Here is a 6,705-nt window from a genome sequence, read left to right as displayed (position 1 = left end):
TAATATAAGTAACTTGTATACTAAATGATATGAAACTATACCCACAAGAAATGCTTCTTCATATTTTTCCCCAAGGGGAAAATTTTCTTTCAGTGTCCCTTGTTCCATCCCAATCTGATATTTTGCAGTTTTTGAGCTTTCCACCTGTCTCTCTCACTTAAGCCTCCAGGGGGCCTAAGTACAGAGTCAGCCATTTAATCAACCAGTGAGTGGGGAGGAAATGCTCTCTATCTTGGTGTCTGGGAGTTAAAGTGAACTCATTCATTAGGGAAACTGCCCCGTGACTTCCTGTTGTTTATAATCAACTTGTTTAAGAGTAACATTTTTAGTGATTTGCAATGATTACCAATTTTGAAGTGATTACCAATCCCCAGAGAAAAACTAATTCTAATGAAGTGCTGATTTTCATTTTCTATTTTTTCCCTCCAGTGTCTCTGCTATGCTAATGTTTCATGCCAAGGTGAAATCTGAGAGAAGAATCCATTCATAAATTACCTGGTGATATATAGGATTTTAAATATTATGGGAAATTGCCCAAACTAGGAAAAGGGAAACAAGGGGAAGTGAGTTAAAGGCAAATGCCAGAACTGGTTAGATTCAGACCATTCTTAAAATGTTCTCAAAGAGCAGAACAGAAACAGTCCAAGAAATAGCAAAACACACACCACAGCATGAAAACATATGTGGAAACCATTAAAAGGGAAACAAGTCCAACATTTATAAAGCTTTTATTATTTTTCATTCAAATTTTTAAACTTTCTAATTTTCTTAAAGACTTAATAGACTAGACTGATTTATTTTTTAGAACAAAAATAATTTCTTTGATCTCAGGTTATTCAAAGTTCCTTCCAAGATTTCTAGGTCTAAGTCAGATTCCTTATGCCTATTTTAGCAAAGTAAAGTGGCAGTGTTTTGTGGGCACTGAACCTTTTCAAAGAACACTCAGACATGATCCAAATGGGAAAGTTGTTTCGGAAATAAAAGTATGTATATAATACCGTAACTGAAAAGAATAGATTTTTAAACTTGGAAACACCAGAAATAAACACACAAATATTAAACAAAATAAAATGTTAGACACACACGTATATAGGAAGATCATTTATTGCTTATATTCTTTCTCTTCTCATTAAAACATTTATCCATCAAGTATAAGGTAAAAAAAAAAGTATTTCCTCACTATCAATTCATATATATAATGTCTGATTCTAAAAGCAAACTCTGAAATATTTTGTGGAAAGACACTGAAAATCTCCCTTGGTCCTTGCTAACCTAAGTGTAATTCATCAACCAAGATCATTGGAATTACGTTAAGTTTGTTGGAAATGCTGAATCAGAGTGTACTACAGATATATAAAATCAGAATTACATTTTAACAATTCTCTAATTAGAATGCACTTTGAAAACAAAGGATAGGAAACAAAAACTACATAATCCTGTCTTGATTTAACAAAACTATAAAATACAAAAAGTTTAACTACAGAATACAAGTCTGACTTTCATTTTTTTTTACATTTTACTGATGGTGTGTAACAATTTACAAAGTAATAAACATGTGTCAGGAACCCAGTGAGTAATTGCTGACTATGTATGGCTTCTTAATTTGTTCATTTCATGGATCTGTGTTGATTCTAATATGTATTCCATGCTTTTACATTTTTACATAGCCACATTATTTCTCTTTATAGTAGAAAGTATTTAGAAAATGAGTGCAGAATATTTGCACATATATCTAGTATTCATCCATCATTTTTCCCAGTTTTGAGCCTGATTTTAGGAACACTTACCTTCATTTCAGTCTTGGGCACATGAAATAATCATTATTTCCATATACTGTGTTTATGTAATAACCCAAGGTCCATATATAAGGCAAATTTATTATCAAGCACCAATATTTATATGGCCTACAAATACCAAAGATTATCTATTGCAGTTCCCTAAGATTAATAATTTAACTTCCTTTATAATAAATCATTCAATTGGAGTAGTTTTACATCTCTTAAAATACAGCAAGAATGTGACCTTTTAGCCTCCATTATGATTTGATATTTAGTACTTTAATTAAGGAAATTAAATTCACTTAAGGAAAATTTTGAAGGAATATTGTTGAACTTAATAATGTTCTAACCTTACTAATATCTAGCCTGGGGATCACTGAGATTCAACATCCAAAAGATACATTAGCCTGTCTTCTGTTCGGTGTCATTACATCTAACATACACTTCCCATTGCTTTTTCACATATTCCTCCTTTCCCAATGTCTTCTAAACTAAAATGGCTCCTGGCAAGTACAACCTTTATCGTGATTGACCTTTGAAATGTACTGCATACATCTCAAATTAAGCACTGATTGTACGATTAATATTCACAATAGAAATTAATTTCCATTCTCTGCCTTCCTAAGTTCTAAGACTTTCCAAAAATTTGTTGAAGAAAAAGTAAACTGTCATTCCACCTATTTTCTCATGAATTTATCATGACTATAGAATTACTGCAATAAAAGAAGTTTTTAAAATCTAAACAATTGTATTTGTTTTATATATAAGAAATAGAGACCTAGAGATAAAAATGAATGACTTATACTCACACACCTTGTTTGCAGTCAAGACAAGACTGAAAAAAATCTAAAGATTAGTATGAAATCTTTCCAGTCATATATAAAGGCTTTTAAAATAAATAATTTGATGGTTGAATTTCTTCTAGTTAAGGGACTTCTAGTTTTTCTATCATTATTTTATTATCAACACTGATTAAAATGGCACTAAGGAGGTTCAGCATGACGAACTCAGCCCAGAAATCTGTAAACAGAAACCCATGACTCTGACAAGGAGAATTCCAGACTGGCAGAGGGGAAAAAAAAGAAAACCTCTCCTCCTAAATTAACAATAAAACCAGATTGAAGTATTAAATACAAGACTAGGAATCCAGACAGGAAAAAAAAAAACCCAAAAGTCACTTATTCAAGACATCACAACTCCAGACAGGAAGAGTGAGAGTCTCCAAGGTTAGTGAGTGACTTCTTCCTCTATGCTCTCCAGGAACCTCTACATTGGCAAAGTAGTACTAAGAAAATCAACAGGTTTTCTGATTGAATTAAAGTAGAGTGTTATGGCTTGTGCTTAGATGGCCCCCCAAAGCCTCATGCCGTTGGTGGGGCTTTTGCAGAGGTGACTGGATCTAGATTGTGTGACTCTGGAATGGATTCATCGTGCAATGCTAGGCTCAAAGGCACTAAGATTAATGGGTTGAGTGCTACCCACCCTAAAAAGTCTGGATAAAATAAAAGGAGCAGAGAGATGCCCTTAAGCTTCCCTTGTTGCTCTTTCTACTGTGTGGGCAACTTGAACTGTTTCTCTTTTGTGATGCCTTCTGCCATGTGCCATTCTGCCTTGGAACCAGCATGTTATGGACTGAAACCTCTACAAACTAACTGTAAGCTAAATAAACCTTTTGCTCTTTAATGTATGGCATCGGGCATTTTGTCTCAACAATGAAAAAGTAACTAAGACATAGAGTATTAAATCTCGTGCCATTGCACATTGGAAATTGTTACAATGCAAATGTAGATTGAATAAAAACGGTGATGCTCTCATTAGCTTCTGGTTGCAGTCCTGAGAAAAGCAAGGAGTTGTCAGGCTCATCATGAAATGGGCACAATGTACTTTTATTTTTAAAATAACATTTATAAACTGGAGGAGGAAAACTCAAACAATGAGAGTATCTGCCTCTCCAAAATCATAAATGGTGTATATAAATCAAACCAAGGTTAAGTCCACCAACCCATAAATGAAACCCCCTCCCTCAAAAGCTGTTTTATTGAGGAGTAGTTGGGCAGGGGAGTAGATTTCTGGCTCTCAATTACTCAAGCCCTCTTGGTGATGAGGTTCTCCATGTAGGCATCCAGTTCATCATCTGGGTTAAGTTCTGTGTTCTCCTATAACTTTGCCAGGAGTACCAAAATGTTGGTCCTTAGCTTCTTCAGCTTCCTCTCTTGTTTCATGCAGCTTCCTCTGGGAGGTACGCAGGCTATCCACAGAGGCCCCAATCCACAAGTCAATATGCTCTCGTAGAAATGGCAGAGACCCTGAAGCCCTAACTTATACTGCTTGAAGTACTCTTCCAGAGAAAAGTATGTTACTGGCTTATCTAAATTCATAACACATAGCTCCATCTTTGAGACTGGGAATCCTGGAGCAGGAAACACCGTAAGAGATTCTGGGTAATCTGTAACAGCAGGCCAGTGGTTTCATGGCTGGTGCTGGAGGGAGTGGTTGCAGACTCAATGTGGGTACAATTGGAGGTGAAAAGTTCTATCATGTCTACAGTTTGCTGAGTCACTATGTTCTCCCATTTCTACATCTTCTAATCTGTTCCATTGATTCTCAGATTGTTTCTTTGCTGGTACCATGCTGTTTTTTATCACAGTAGCTCTCTAGGATAGTTTCAAGTTGGGCATTGTGATACCCCCTGCCTTGTCTTTGTTGTCTAGAATTGCTTTTGCTATTCAAGGTCTCTTCTGGTTCCCAATGAATTTTTGGATTGTTTTCTCTAGTTCTGTGAAATATACTGTTGGGATTTCAATAGAGATTGCATTGAATCTGTGTAGCAGTTTTGGAAGTATGGCCATTTTCACTATATTGGTTCTTCCTACCTTCCTAGGAGCAAGGGATGTCTTTCCATTTTCTGATATCTTCTTGGATCTCTTTTTTCCAGTGCTGTAGTTTTCAGAGTAGAGGTCTTTTACTTCTTTCATTAGATTGATTCCTAGGCATTTCATTTTTTTGGATGCTACTGTGAAAGGAGTTGTTCCTCCAGTTCCTCTCTCAGTGAGACTGTTGTTCATGTACAAGAAGGCTAATGATTTTTGAGTGTTGATCTTGTATCCAGCTGTTCTACTGAATTTGGCTTTTAAGTCTAGAAGACTTTTAACAGAATTCTTGGGGTCTTCTATATACAGTATCATGTCATCTGCAAATAGTGACAATTTAACTTCTTCATTTTCTATCTTGATTCCTTTTATTTCTTTTTTCTAATTGCTGTGGCTAATGTTTCCAAATCTATATTTAACAGGAATGGTGACAGTGGACATCCTTATATTGTTCCTGATTTTAGCGTGAAAGTTTTCAGATTTTGACCATTCAGTGTGATGTTTGCTGTTAGGTTTTCATATATGGCTTTTATCAAGTTGAGATTAAAGACCTTCTATTCCAATTTTCTGTAGGATTTTTATCATGAATGAGGGGAACCTTCTGTGTTTCTTCAGAAGCATCACATAGATCCTGCTTAGGATCAGGCTTCATGGAGCACACTAAAGTTTCAGGGGCATCTTTATCCACTGAAGTCAGCTAGAAAGGGGAGAGTCCTCCACGTCAGACAGAAATCACACTGAATTGTACTTGGGATTGCCATAGCTCTCCAGCATTTGTAATGCAGCTCACTGGAAAGGAGTTTGTTCCAGCTGGCAGAGAGATAGCCAAATGTATCCCAAAATTTGATGACCCCTGGATGGGCTACAGTGATATCCTTCCAGTACTGTGATAGGTGATGGATCTCCCATTGCCCTCACCAGATGCCTGTATACCTTGGCATTAGCAAATCCTGATTGTGTTACATGTAGGCTCCAAGACAAGATAGGGCACATTAAGGACCTCAACAACTGTACCACAAGCCATGTCCTCTCAACAGCTCTGGCTTTGAGCCATCTGGAGAAGTCTCTACTATCTGGATAGCTCTTAGATTTGATATTATGTCCAGTTTGGGATCTGCATTATCCATGAAGTTTGAGTTTAAAGATGATTATCAGTGTTCTGTTGTCCTCAAGTCTCTTCATGAACTGTGTCATTACCTCTTCCTCATTGCAAAAGGGAGAGTACTAATAGATGAGTTCCATCTCAACAGCAAACTTTTCCACATTGTCTCAGCACTGGTTCCTGTGTCTCAGCATTCCAGGTGGGCAATGGGACTGTCACTTCATCAATGCCTTGTACCTCATGAAAGCTGCGAGGCAAGAAGGGGCAAGTTATGGTATCTTCCTTCTCGGTAAAGAGAAGAAAATCCTTCCCAGTACACATTGAGCCTGATTTTAACCCATTTCTGAACTGAACAAACTGGTGTTCCTTTAGCTGACTTCCCAAACTGGATCACACTGGCAGCACCATTCGGATCCATTTCTGCTCCATCATTCAAAAAACAAAGCATAAATCTTCCCCAAATGTTCCCTGGTCAGCATCTCACATTGTCAACCATTTCAGTGAGAGCACCAAGCAGGGACTCAGCAGTGGTTGAATTGTGTGCAGATATTCAAAGATTAGCTGAGCTCTAGTCAGACTGCTGTTCTGTGTGAAAGCCATCACTGCAATGAGGTCTGCAGTCTTTTACAGAGAGGGAGAGAGTGCAGGAGGGAGGGAAGGGCGGGGGGAGATTTTCAGGACTTCATCCAGGAAAGGTTAAGTCTTTGCTCCTTAATGGCCAATGAAATAAGTGGTACCTAGTATATGTCCCAAATATATTCAAAAACTGCAACTGATATCTTTAATTATTTTAAAAAGTCTTCTATGATGTAATAATTGGAAAGAACTACATCATAATCCTGCAGCTGTAAAAGAACTTTTAGCTTTAATTTTTGACTTTTCAATGCAGACTGAGTCTAAAATGGATGGTTGTGAAGTAGATGGTCCTGGAGCAGGTACTTACTGCTTCATCTTC

At 36.9% G+C, this 6,705-nt stretch overlaps 1 pseudogene; it reads right to left on the bottom strand.

Moving 5' to 3' along the window:
- Positions 1–3,733: 3,733 nt before the first annotated feature.
- LOC101717587 (ATPase MORC2 pseudogene) lies at positions 3,734–6,376 on the bottom strand (annotated as a pseudogene).
- Positions 6,377–6,705: the final 329 nt, after the last annotated feature.

The sequence above is a fragment of the Heterocephalus glaber genome, unplaced genomic scaffold (assembly GCF_053883595.1).
Source record: "Heterocephalus glaber isolate CG9 unplaced genomic scaffold, H.glaber_assembly_v1.0 deba00001608, whole genome shotgun sequence".
In the NCBI taxonomy this organism is placed as follows: domain Eukaryota; kingdom Metazoa; phylum Chordata; class Mammalia; order Rodentia; family Bathyergidae; genus Heterocephalus; species Heterocephalus glaber.
The sequence above is the reverse complement of the archived record's forward strand: the minus strand, read 5'-3'. Positions and strand labels throughout refer to the sequence as shown.